Below are 12,161 nucleotides of genomic sequence, written 5' to 3' on the forward strand. Positions count from 1 at the left end.
TTCTTTCTCCCTCTATCATCCGTTTCTTCTCTCACCTCCTACTTCCCTAATTAGCTCCAAATCCTCTTACACCTTTCGCTCAGTTCATCTTCCTTCTCTTCCTCACTGTCTCCCCCTACTCTCGCCAAAAAAATCAGGTTGACCTTAATGAACAGATGAAGAGAGGAGGGGAGCGATAGCATCCAGGGAGCCCAGGAAAGGCTGGATCAGCGCTTTTTGGATCAGTGTTTGTTTACTCAGGACTCCCCCATGTGAAGCTGTCAGAGGTTTTTTCTTTTGCCATGTTTTTATTCTGAGGGAAAAACCATTAAGCATTAGGATGATTTGGAGGGTTGTAATCTTTTTCTGCTTTATTTAGGAAGAGCGGAAGAGCAGTCGTTAGTGTTTGCAGTATTTCCTTGGTGTTTGACAGGGAGCAGACACAGGGAAGATGAGTAAAAGGCTGGAGATGGCAATGCAGAAATCATTACAGCATCCACAACAGATGAATAACGTGAATTAAATCAAGCAAGCTCAACTGAGACACCTGAACTTCATCAAACACATGGTAAAAACGTGCCTAAACTGGAAGTCCCAGATAAGATTTGCAAATGAGTAAATTAGTTAGATGATTTAATTAATGAAACCGTGAGATGAAGCATAGTTTGTTCAGGCGGAACACTGGCTGATTGGGACCAGCTGTTTGCAGGATGAATGGATCATAAATAGTTGGTAACATCAATTCAGACTCACAACACAGTTATTAGTAACATGACAATTTTTTTCTGCTACTGTGGTAAGCATGTTATTGACATACCATCTGCTGCTACACCTCCCTGTCCTTTTGTTTTGTTATTTTTTCAAGTAAGCTGCTAATTTCATGTTTACTCAACAGAATTGTCATATAATTCTTTAGGAGTGCCTGAAAATAGAATAGAATAGATTAGAATAGCCTTTTATTGTTATTGTACATGTACAACGACAATGTGGGTGCAGAAATGTGCAGGAATAAAATATAAATAGCAGGACAACAAGAATAAATAACAGAAATGAGGAGTATATACAAAGAGGTGGTATAAATGCAAAACAGGAGGAAAACTCGCAATACAAAGGCACATATTAGAGGACAGAGTTACAAAGTGCTTGAAAGTGGTGCAACGGACTTGGTCTGAGTATAGAGTCCAGGTGTGAGTGGCCTGAATGATGAGGGTTACTCAGACCACAGTTAAGATTGGTGGATGGGAGCGGGGAAGAAGCTGTTTGTGAGTCTGGAGGTGTGGGACCTGACATTCCCGAGGTGCTTGCCAGAGGGCAGCGGGTCAAACAGGTGGTGGGCGGGAAGCAAGGGGTCACCTGTGATTGCCCTGGTTCTCCTGAGACAGGAGGAGCTGGCAATGGCCTCCAGGGTTGGCAGAGTGGAGCCAATGATTTTTTTTAGGCGGTGTTAGTTACCCTCTGTGCTGCCTTCCTGTTCTCAGTTGTGTGTAGCGAATTCCTTAGTTTATGACACAGTTGTGGAGGATGAACTCTTATATAAGTTACAGAAAAATGTAATAAGGCTTGAAAATTGTAGGTCTGTTGTCGCTATAGGCGCTAGCTGTCTGCTCAGCTTGATCTCTTCTAACTGAACTAACTGAACTGCACTTTTTGTTTGAGTTTTAGTGAGGGTAAGGATTTTTAATGTGATTATGTGACAAATAATATGGCCATCTGTGTGCTACAAGCAGCCTGTAATACAACTCAGAAATGTTAAACTCAAGTCTTCAAAAATGTCCATGAATTGAAGAATTAGTCCACAGTTTTGTGCTGGGACTAATGCTTTTTACATGCATCTCTTAGATAATACAGAAAACAAATTTAGACAAAACCAAATTTAGGAGAAAACCCCTCAAAAACATGATGTCTAAGCAGGTAAACTAGATGGTAGTACAGTGAGGAATTTTGGGATGATTTTTGATGAGGCTATATCCTTCAGTGTGCATATCAGAGGAATGCATAAAAAAGCAGTTCAATTAATTGTTAATTGTTGTTCTAAAAGATCTGTGAAAGCCTTCTATTGATTCAAAATGCTGCAGCGTGAGTTTTTGACTGGGACTAGAAAGAGGGAGCATATTTCTCCCACTTTGGCTTCCCTGTTAAATCCAAAAACAACTTTAAAATCCTTCTTCTCATAAAAGAGTCTTGAATGAGCAGATCGTACCATGTCTTAAAGACCTCATAGTGCCATATTATCCTAACAGAGCTCTCTCAGACTGCTGGCTTACTTGTGGTTCTTAAAGGATTTAAAAGGAGGATGGGACGCAGAGCGTTAATTTTGCTCCCAGTTTAGATTCAGGAGAGAGACACCCTGTCTACATTTAAGATTAGACCTAAAACTTTCCTTTCTGATAAAGTATATAGTTAGGGTTGGATAAAGTCACAATAAACCACCACTTAGTTATGCTGGTATAAGGTCAGACTGCTGGAGGACTTCCCATGATGCACTGTTTCTTCACCTGTTTTCATTCCTCAGGTGTTTAAATATTGAGTTCTGTCACCACTCTTTTTTCTTTTCTTTGTCCCCTCAACACCAAACGTTCACAATAGATGGCTGCCCATCCCTGAGCCTGGTTCTGACAAAGGTTTCTTCTTGTTAAAAGTTTTTCCATTCCACTGCTGCAAAGTGCATTCTTGTAGGCGATCGTCTGATAGTGAAGCTTACTCTTTAATATTGTAGGATTTGTATCTTGCAGTATAAAGCAGCTTGAGGTTGCTGTGATTTAGTGGTGTATGAATAAAGTTGAACTGAACGTTCCTATTTCATATATAGTTTCAAGTTTATACAATCCAACACAGAAGCATTAGCATTTGTTCAGAGAAATGTTGTTACTCGTCTATTTTTGCACTCCGTTAAATTGAGTTATTTATCATTGAATTGTCTGGAGTTTTCTATCTGCAGCCAAAAACAACACAGATGAGAGCAGTGAGAATAAGGCAAAATAGAATAATTGCATGTAAACTCAAAAAACAAGCTTAAAGAGGCAAAAAAAAAAAAGCTCTCTGGAGTCAGAGAAACTGTATGGGTGTGTCTGCTAATAGTAGTCTGGGTGCTCTGTGTCCCAATAGCAAATTTGTGATAATATATCTTATTTGTACTTACAAGTGGAGTTTATAACTGTACACTGTTATATAGAATAACTCATCATTTCATGTTTGAAAATATTGCATATAGACTTTAAGACACCTTCATACCCCGAAAACCTCTGACATAAGAACAGATTGGGAAAAAAAGAGAAGTAGCACCAGACTGATAGTCGCGTTGCATCAATCTTCAAGTATTTCACAAAAGAAAACAGGCAGCTCCTAGTAATTAGTCTTGCATTTCACAGTCCATTTTGTTTCCTAGAGGTGTGTTTTTCTTCTGTCTTAGCAGCTGAAAAGTGATGATGTGACATAACACTGACACACTGCAGCACTGTTACAATGGTTTTAATGGTCAAAACATTTTCCCTTTCTCCTGATTCATCAGTAAACATCAGATTTGTGTCAGTTCCTCTAAATAAAAGAACAAAGACCTCTTTCTGGATTCAAGACTTTTACTAGCATTCACCAATTACCGAGAGAAATCTGTTGCAGAACCAGCAGAAACAACACTTTCTCCACCAACATTTTGCCTAAACAGACAAGACTACAGCACATCAACAACCTGTCTCTTTATAGATCTGTCATTTCTGTAACATGTGAAAAACAACACTAAGGGTTGACATTTTTGGAAGGTAATTTGGGCAACAGGGGCAGCACATGGCATCACTATTTCATCACTCTTGCTTGTTCGTTATTCCCTCCGCTAACACACACACAGAGTTTTTTGGCTTTTATTCAGTGTCTTTGGGGAAATCCAGGAAATTACTGACTGAGTTAGAGGTGGACAAGGCTGTTTAACAGAGAGAGCAGGCTCACCAAAAGAGGAATTTCTAATAGAACAGAAAAGATGATTCTGTTTTTACATGTGGTTTTTGGATAAGTAGGCATTCAAGTGTTAGCATTTAAGCCTTTTTTTTTCAGCACTGGAGAGAAAAGGTTTTTGCCCTCTTCCTTATTTATTACTTTTATGCATTTGTGCACAGATAGCCCGAGTAAAAACAAAATGCAGTTTTTAAAATGATGATTTTATTTATCAAGAAAATAAGCTGTTGTCCTTACCTACCTATGTCACAAGCCACAAGGCTAGTACATGGATGCAACCCAGAAGCACACTCGATGTACAAACAGGTTGCAACATCAACAAGAGCTTTATTTGTTTAGGGGACGGAACTGAGGAAGTGGACTGGGGATAGAGCCTCAGGCATCGTAGCCACTGGAACAGAGGGAGAATGAGGTCATTGGAGGAACAGAGAATAACTGCCGGGTGACAAGTAATGATTGAGGGAATGCTTACTTGTCGGATTGAGAGAACCAAGGTCTGGAGAAGGTGGCCGAGTGAGTGTTCATGAAAAACAGAGGAAGATAATCCAACCAATGGACTGGAGCAGACAGGCATAACATAGGAAACATGAAAAGTAGGGTGGATTCGCATAGATGAAGTCAACTTAAGCTGAAGGGCTGATGACTGTGAAGCGAGAAGCCAGTTTTCATGCCATGGACTTTAAAGGAATAACTTTAGCTGCCAACCATACCTTTTGCCCAGGTTCATAACTGGGGGCAAGTGTCCAATGATGGTTTGCATAATGGTGATTATGGGCAGCTGTTCACAGTACTGCTGCTCAAGTTTGAGTCCAGACCCACTTGCTCTGCTGAAAGTGGGGCTGGATGAAGTACATGTCAAGGTCTGTTTCAATTGCCAAGAACAGTGGAGATTGAAGGCTGAACCAGCTGGCCATTCCAAAAATACCTTTGCACCCAATCCTATTAATGGAGTTCCCGTTTGAGCGCAATGGCATGAACACGTGCACGCAGATATTGCTTTGTAATAGTTCTGGAGGAATATGCAATGCAATATCCCGAAGCAGCAGCACACTTTTGTTCAGCTTATTCAGAGCCCTTGGCCACCATCCATTGCCTTATGGGCGGGGAGCTGTGTCCACACGCCCCACTTGGATATTATCATTCGCAGTGATACCTGAGTGGAGCATGCGCAGTGGCCACAATCCTGGAGTCCCTGAGGCAGGCAGGGCTCACAGTCAACCCCAAGAAGTGTGCGGTTGGACAGAAGGAGGTACAGTATCTGGGGTACCACTTGGGAGGTGGGTAGGTGTGCCTGCAGATGGATAAAATGACAGCCTTCGTATTCTCGTACTCTGAGACCCAAAGCCAAAAAAAGAGGTAACTAGCCATCTTGGGGCTGGCTAGTTACTACCACCGGTTAGTGCCCAGTCTTGCGGAACTGACCGGCCCCTTAACTTTCTTCGTTATACCTCCTACGTCCAGCTTTATTGGTAGCCCAGTCAATATACATATTGTGTTTCTCCAACCAAGCTTAGCCGAGGATTAACGGGATGTCTGGTGGTGGCAATGGTAAAGAAACAAATAGACTCCCAATGGTTTTCAGAAGACATTAAACCCACAGATGTGGTCTAGTGATTAATATGGGCAAAAACATCACAGTTTAGCTCAGTGGCAAGAATGGGGAGATACAGAATCAAAGAGAGAGTTAGATGTTTGGCTAATTTTATGTTGATTAGATTTTGTTCTGCTTCTGAATGTATAAGTGCATGGACTGAATGAGAAGCGGGTTTCAAACAAAGGGTTACCTGCAGTAACAAACCGAGCTTGGACATGGTTGAGGAGCCACCCACTCATATCCCCAACATTACCAGCGTATGCACTCTTGTGACCGTATCAGACACGCAGCTAGAAAATGGCCCACGCTCCCACAATGAAAATAGCCCAAAAATGTCTCTCCTAGTCCTCAGGATTGAGTCGGGACCCCCCAATTTGCATGAGCTTGCATGGAGGGTCAAAAGGAGACTGAAAGACAGTAGCAGCAGGAGCTACCAACAGAGGTGAATGTTATTAAAGAGAAATAGACAACAGAGTATCCAGGAAAGAGAGAGGAAGATAATTCAGCCGTGATCTGTAGGTGAGTGGCGGACAGGAAGGCAAGGAGGTGAGAAGTTCCGTGAGCGTTTCGAGAGGGGAGAGCCAGAAGAGTCTTTTCTGATGAGTTGTGCAAAAAGTCCAGCATTCATTAGGCTACTGCCAGTAAGGTGAGTAAGTGTCCTACGTTAAGGCAGCAGATAGCACAGGGAGACATAAGATTAGCCCAAAGAAAAAGTCAAATAAACAAGAACATGTGAGCCAAGTTACCACCATGGTGTAGAAGATGTTCTGGCAGAGATTGGAAGTCAGCGTTGGTCTCAAATACTGGTCAGCTGATTGCTTCTTGATGACTTGCCACAGCAGATGAGGAACAGAAACTCCACCCCGAGGGCCAGAACAGGATGGCAAAGCAAGAAAAGTACCAGACACTCGTATAGACCGTGCCAACCTGGTCCTGTGTGAAGAAGTAATTGCCCCTTAAACCTATTAACTGGTGGTGCCACCCTTGGCAGCAAGAACTGCAATCAAGCATTTGTGGTAACTGGCAATACATCTTTCACATCTCTGTGGAGAAAGTTTTGCCCACTCTTCTTTGTGTAATTGTTTTAATTCAGCCACATTAGAGGGTTTTACAGCATGAACAGTTTGTTTAAGGTCATGCAAAAGCATCTCAATCTGATTTACAGGGTGTGAAAAAGTGTTTTCCCCCTTCCTGATTTTGTGGTCTTTTGCATATTTGACACACTCACATTTTTTTCAATCATCAAACAATTTTTAACATTAGATAAAGATAAGCTGAGTAAATACAAAATGCAGTTTTCAATGATGTTTTCACTGATCAAGCAAGAAAAATTATCCAAACCTACCTGATCCTGTGTGGAAAAATTAATTGCCCCTCTTGTTAAATCGTGGATTAACTGTGATTAACCACATTTTTGGGGAAAGCTGGGTTCAGTTTCACTAAACACACTCAGGCCCAAATACTGGCAGACCTGTAAAATCAAGAAATCACTTAAATAGAAATTGTCTGACAAAGTGAAGCAGGCTAAAACAACACAAAAAGCAACAGATCGTGCCACAATCTAAAGAAACACGTGAGAAACAAAGTCACTGACTTATCAGTCTGGAAAGGGTTACATAGCCATTTCTAAGGCTTTGGGACTCCCCTGAATCAGAGTGAGAGCCATTATACACAAATGGCAAAAAACATGGAACAGTGGTGAAGCTTCCCAGGAGTGACCGGCCAACCAAAAATACTCCAACAGCACATCGATGACTCATCCAGGAGGTCACAAAAGACCCCAAAACGACATTAAAGAATCGCAGGCTTTATATGTCTAGCACCCTTACCTACCTTACCTTAGCTAGTAGAGGTGAGTAGGTGACTTAAGTGAACTATCTCCTGAAGAATAACATTCTCAGAGCTTTGAGAGCTTTCCTACGGTGTCCTTAGGTGTCAGTGCTATAAACTGGCCTCACTGCAAAATCTTCAAATACAGTATTGATGCTTGGTCAGTCATCAACTTTTAATAAACTGGGTGTCCTTAAGTGTTTTCCAACATTGACCTGCAGGGTCAATGTTAGTGAAGGGGGCCTATTCTAACCAAACACCATAATTTTTACCTTAATCTAACCAGTTTTGGTGCAAATTAAACCAAAGCAATAAGAGGCTACTAAGAAGCATATGTTCATGGCTGAAGTTCCTACCTCTTTATGGTGACTTTGTGTAATTGAGGCATTGACACCAAAGGAACTCTTGTGAACATCTGTATTCTGTGCTCTAGTCTGAAAATGGGATGTTCAGCAAGTAAAATAATACAAAGTTGATGGAAGACATAGTTGCTGGTAATGTCACAGCATTGCCATTATGACCACATTTTCAATGCACATAATTACTTGCAGAGTTGCAGGTATATGAGATTGTTCTGCATCAGGAACTTTGGCAAACTTGGGAGGAGTTTGATTTCTCAGGTCGGTTTAAAATTTCAAAAAGTTTTCAGGCTGCCAATTAGCATTCAACCTAACACGTCGCAGCTTTGTAGTGCAAAGTGTGAAGGTCTATCATGAGATGTTTACATCATTTACCCCTTCAGGTAAAGGGAAGAGTGTGTGTTTTTTAAACTCTGCAAATAACTCTCTCCTCTGCGTCATTCTGGAGTGACTTTTACCTCCTTCCTCTGTACATCCTCCATCCTCAGTCAGGCTGCAGAGTGATCTCACTGAAGCCTGGCCAGTGAGATAAGCTCCCACCTCTCTCTCCCGTTCTCCTCCACCTTCCCTCGTTCATACTCCCTCCTCTTTTCCCTAGCCTATAGATTCGTTGCCCTCTCTCTCTCTTTCCTCAGCATTTTATGTTTAATTTTTCACTCTCTTGTCCAATCTCTTTCTTTTCCCTCCCCTTTTCTGATATTTTATTTTTCTAGTTTCCTCGTTCTCTATTTGTCTTTTTTACGAGTTAACATATAGGGAATCACCAAAGTGAAATACACCACCGGCAGCTGTTTTTCTTGCCAGTTGTATGTGTGTGTGCCTGTCAGAGGTGGGATTTGTGCTGACTGGTGAGGGTAAAAGATTCATGACACAACAAAGCCTGTCAGGGCCACACACACTCACATTCATACACATAAACACTCACTTTAAATTTTGAGACTAGGTGAGTCTGCAGATTTTGCTCTTAGGGAGAGACAAGTGGAGGGAAAGGTTTTAAAGAAATGTAAGAAGGAGCAAATGTTGGATGGAGACTGTTGAGTGAAAGAAAAAGAGGTGGGGAGACCGACCTGTGTAAAGAAAAAAAGTAGGAGGAAGATAAGAAGGAAGAGACACAGAGGAAAAGGAACTGGTTCGTGAAGCAGAAAGGTCTTTGAGCCATTTAATACATGAGGGATTTCTTGGCTGTGATGACACATCAGAAGGAATAAACAGAGGAGAGGAAAGGAGAGGAGAGGTGGAGGAAGCACAGCAGCAGAAAAAGACTGACTCACCTTTCAAATCACGACTCCGTGGTGCACTTTCATCAGGTCACATATGGGAAATCCCACGTTAATTTTCCCGCAGTTTCCCAGAGGATGATACATAAAATCAACAGCATCGTGCAAACTTGGGGTTGGCATGTACCAAAGAACCTTTAAAACCATGTTGCGTTTTCTTCATCTTACCTTCAGCACAAAGACTAATAAAGGGATTCATTTATGCACAGCTCTTTTAAAAAAGTATCATACAGGACACCAGGTGTTATTTCTTAATTTCGGCTGTAAAATTATGTTAATGTTGATCTTCTGGAAACCATTTGAATTTTCTCTCTAGCCTAAAATGTTTGGGGAGTTTTGGTAAAAGTAAAATCTGGGCGGAGCTGATTATTCTGTGTGTGTTCAGACAGCAGTACCTCGTGAATGCTTTGTCCTACTTTGATACACCAAATCTCCCTGTAAAGTTCGTCTTCTCTTCTTTCTAAAACCAAATTTTAATTCTAACACAAATACTACAGGGAGTTAGGTCTGAAGGTCTAGATTTCGACTGGGCTGTTGAAACTGCTTGATTCTTATCTTTTTATCTTTTTTGCTGCTGTGCTTGGGATCATTGTCCTATTGTGTGAACAAATTTGGCTTTAGCTGTCAGATACACGGCCTCACATTTGACTCTAGAATACTTTGGTGTACAGATGAGTTAGTGGTTGACTCTGTGACAATAAGGTCTCCAGGTCCTGTATATGCACAAAAAAAGACCAAATCGTCACCACTCCACCACTGTGCTTGACCGTTAGTTTGAGGTGTTTGCGCTGATATCCTATGTTTAGTTTTCTTCCAGCATGGTGCTGTGCACTATGGCCAGACATCCCCATTTTAATCTCATCTGTTCAAAGAGGATTGTTCCACAAGTCTCGGAGTTTGTTTAGATGCAGCTTTGGAAACCTAAGCGGTGCTGCCATGTTCTTTTTAGAAAAAAGAGACTTTCTATAAATTAATTTAAATTATACTTGTCTTTTTCTAATTCTACTGCCATGAATTTTAACATTTAACATGCTAACTGAGGCCTGTAGAGTCTGAGAAGTAGGTCATGGTATTCCCTCAGGACAAGCATGGTGGGCTACAAGTCTAAAAGCCAACATCAATAAAAGCCTAAAAACTGATTTAAATCTCTCTCCTTGCATTTCAAACAGTGTTCTTTCAAAAGTCTTGCTTGTTTCCATCTCTCCTTTAAATTACTGCCATCTTGTGACCACAGTTGGCTGTTGTCTCTGGAAGCAGGCCTAATACTGATTGATTATGACTCCACTGAGATCTGTGGCATTTGTCCAGGGGTGATAGCAAAGAAAACTGAAGAAATTCCCTGGCCAAAATCCTTTCAGTTTAACTGTTGAGGCAATTTCACATTGCAAATTAATACAAGCTGATACAAATACACTCTACTGAGGCATTAAAGCATAATTCTGTTTCATTTCGACCTGATGTTTTTCATTTAAGCTTCTAATGAAGGCCCATGAGTCATGGTAACTGTGCGCTCCCAACTCCACGGTGGATTCAGGAAACCTGAATAAATAGAGGCAGAATGTGTCAGGTCTTGCTGCTTTAAAAAAATGATGATGATTTTTACAGGAAGAGAAATTGCAACCTGGCACCACAGCTCGCTGAACTAGGAATCTCCATCTGAGGCCTTTTGCCAGTTGACCTGATCGTCCTGCAAATTCATGCAAGTATGCAAGTTAGTTTATGGTGTTTCCAGCTTTATGAACACATTACAAATGTGCATAAAACACATACATTTACCTCAGTGTGACAACCTTTGTGGGCATCTACCTGTACAGCCGACACCAGTTGCATATTGTAATGTAGTGATGTATGTCCTTGTGCTCTAATGCTTGCACACCTGCAGGTTTTGCTCAGGAGCAGCTGTGGCTGTGTGTCTGTACTTGAGATGCACATCCAGCCCTCTGCCAGTTCACCAAACATTGTAGCATCAGAGAGCAAAGCATTATTTTATCTAAATACATTCAGCGCCCTCTCTGTCTCTCTGCTCCTACAGAATCAATAGTCATTACACTCAGAGTGAATTGATCTCTCCGCGCTGTTTGCTGATTCCTCAGACTAAACTAAAACCAAATGAATCCCGGGCCCTCTGTATCAGGTGAATGAATGTCAAATGAGAGGCAGCCAGCAGGGGAAGCCTGAGCGGACTGGAGGTCACATGTAATCGGACCTGCTTCCTTTCAGGAGTCCACGGCAGCTTACTGATATCTTTCTTGTTTTCCTAGTAAACAAGCATGTTGGAATCAAATAACAGACAATGCTAAATGAATGCTGGCTTATTTCATATTATAGTTTAGTAATGCATGGATGAAAATGGGTCAGAGGGGACAAGCTGATATAGAGGTGAAAAGGAATGATGCAGAGGAGGTGAGCATGTGGGAACATGAGTGAATAAAACTGATATCACAGGAAATCCTACCATGGCATTTGAAATAATACAAATCCTTTATAAGTACAGATTGTAGCTTGTGCACACAAATATTGCCTTTAATGTTCTATTTATCTGGGTCCCTCAATTTGTGTTTCCATTGTTTATTCCAATTCAACAAACCCAAACTATGCAAAAAATTAACTTTTAGAGTGAATATCTGTTCATTTTGCACTTGCCTTTAGAATACACTCATTGACCACTTTGTTGGGTACACCTGGTCAGCTCATTGATCCAAATGTCTAATCAGCCAATCACATGGCAGCAATCCAATACATTTGAGTGTGAAGACATGGTAAAAAAAAATGGTAAATGGCCTGTATTTGTATAGCGCTTTACTAGTCCCTAAGGACCCCAAGGCGCTTTACACATCCAGTCATCCACCCATTCACACACTGGTGATGGCAAGCTACATTGTAGCCACAGCCACCCTGGGGTGCACTGACAGAGGCGAGGCTGCCGGACACTGGCGCCACCGGGCCCTCTGACCACCACCAAGGACACAACGACCGAGACTGTCCAAGCCGGGCTCGAACCTGTTGAATTTCAAACTGTGCGTCAGAATGGGAAAGAAAGGCGATTTAAGTGACTTTGAACGTGGCATGGTTTTTGGTGCCAGATGTGCTTGACTGATTATTTCAAAAATTGCTGATCTACGAGAATTTTCCTAAACAACCATCTCTGGGGTTTGCAGAGAATGGTCTGAAAAAAGA

Source organism: Aulonocara sp. 'chitande type north' Nkhata Bay, linkage group LG22 (genome assembly GCF_057382095.1).
Source record: "Aulonocara sp. 'chitande type north' Nkhata Bay isolate Kocher_YH1m ecotype deep benthic linkage group LG22, A_spYH_male_GT1.1, whole genome shotgun sequence".
Classification (NCBI taxonomy): domain Eukaryota; kingdom Metazoa; phylum Chordata; class Actinopteri; order Cichliformes; family Cichlidae; genus Aulonocara; species Aulonocara sp. 'chitande type north' Nkhata Bay.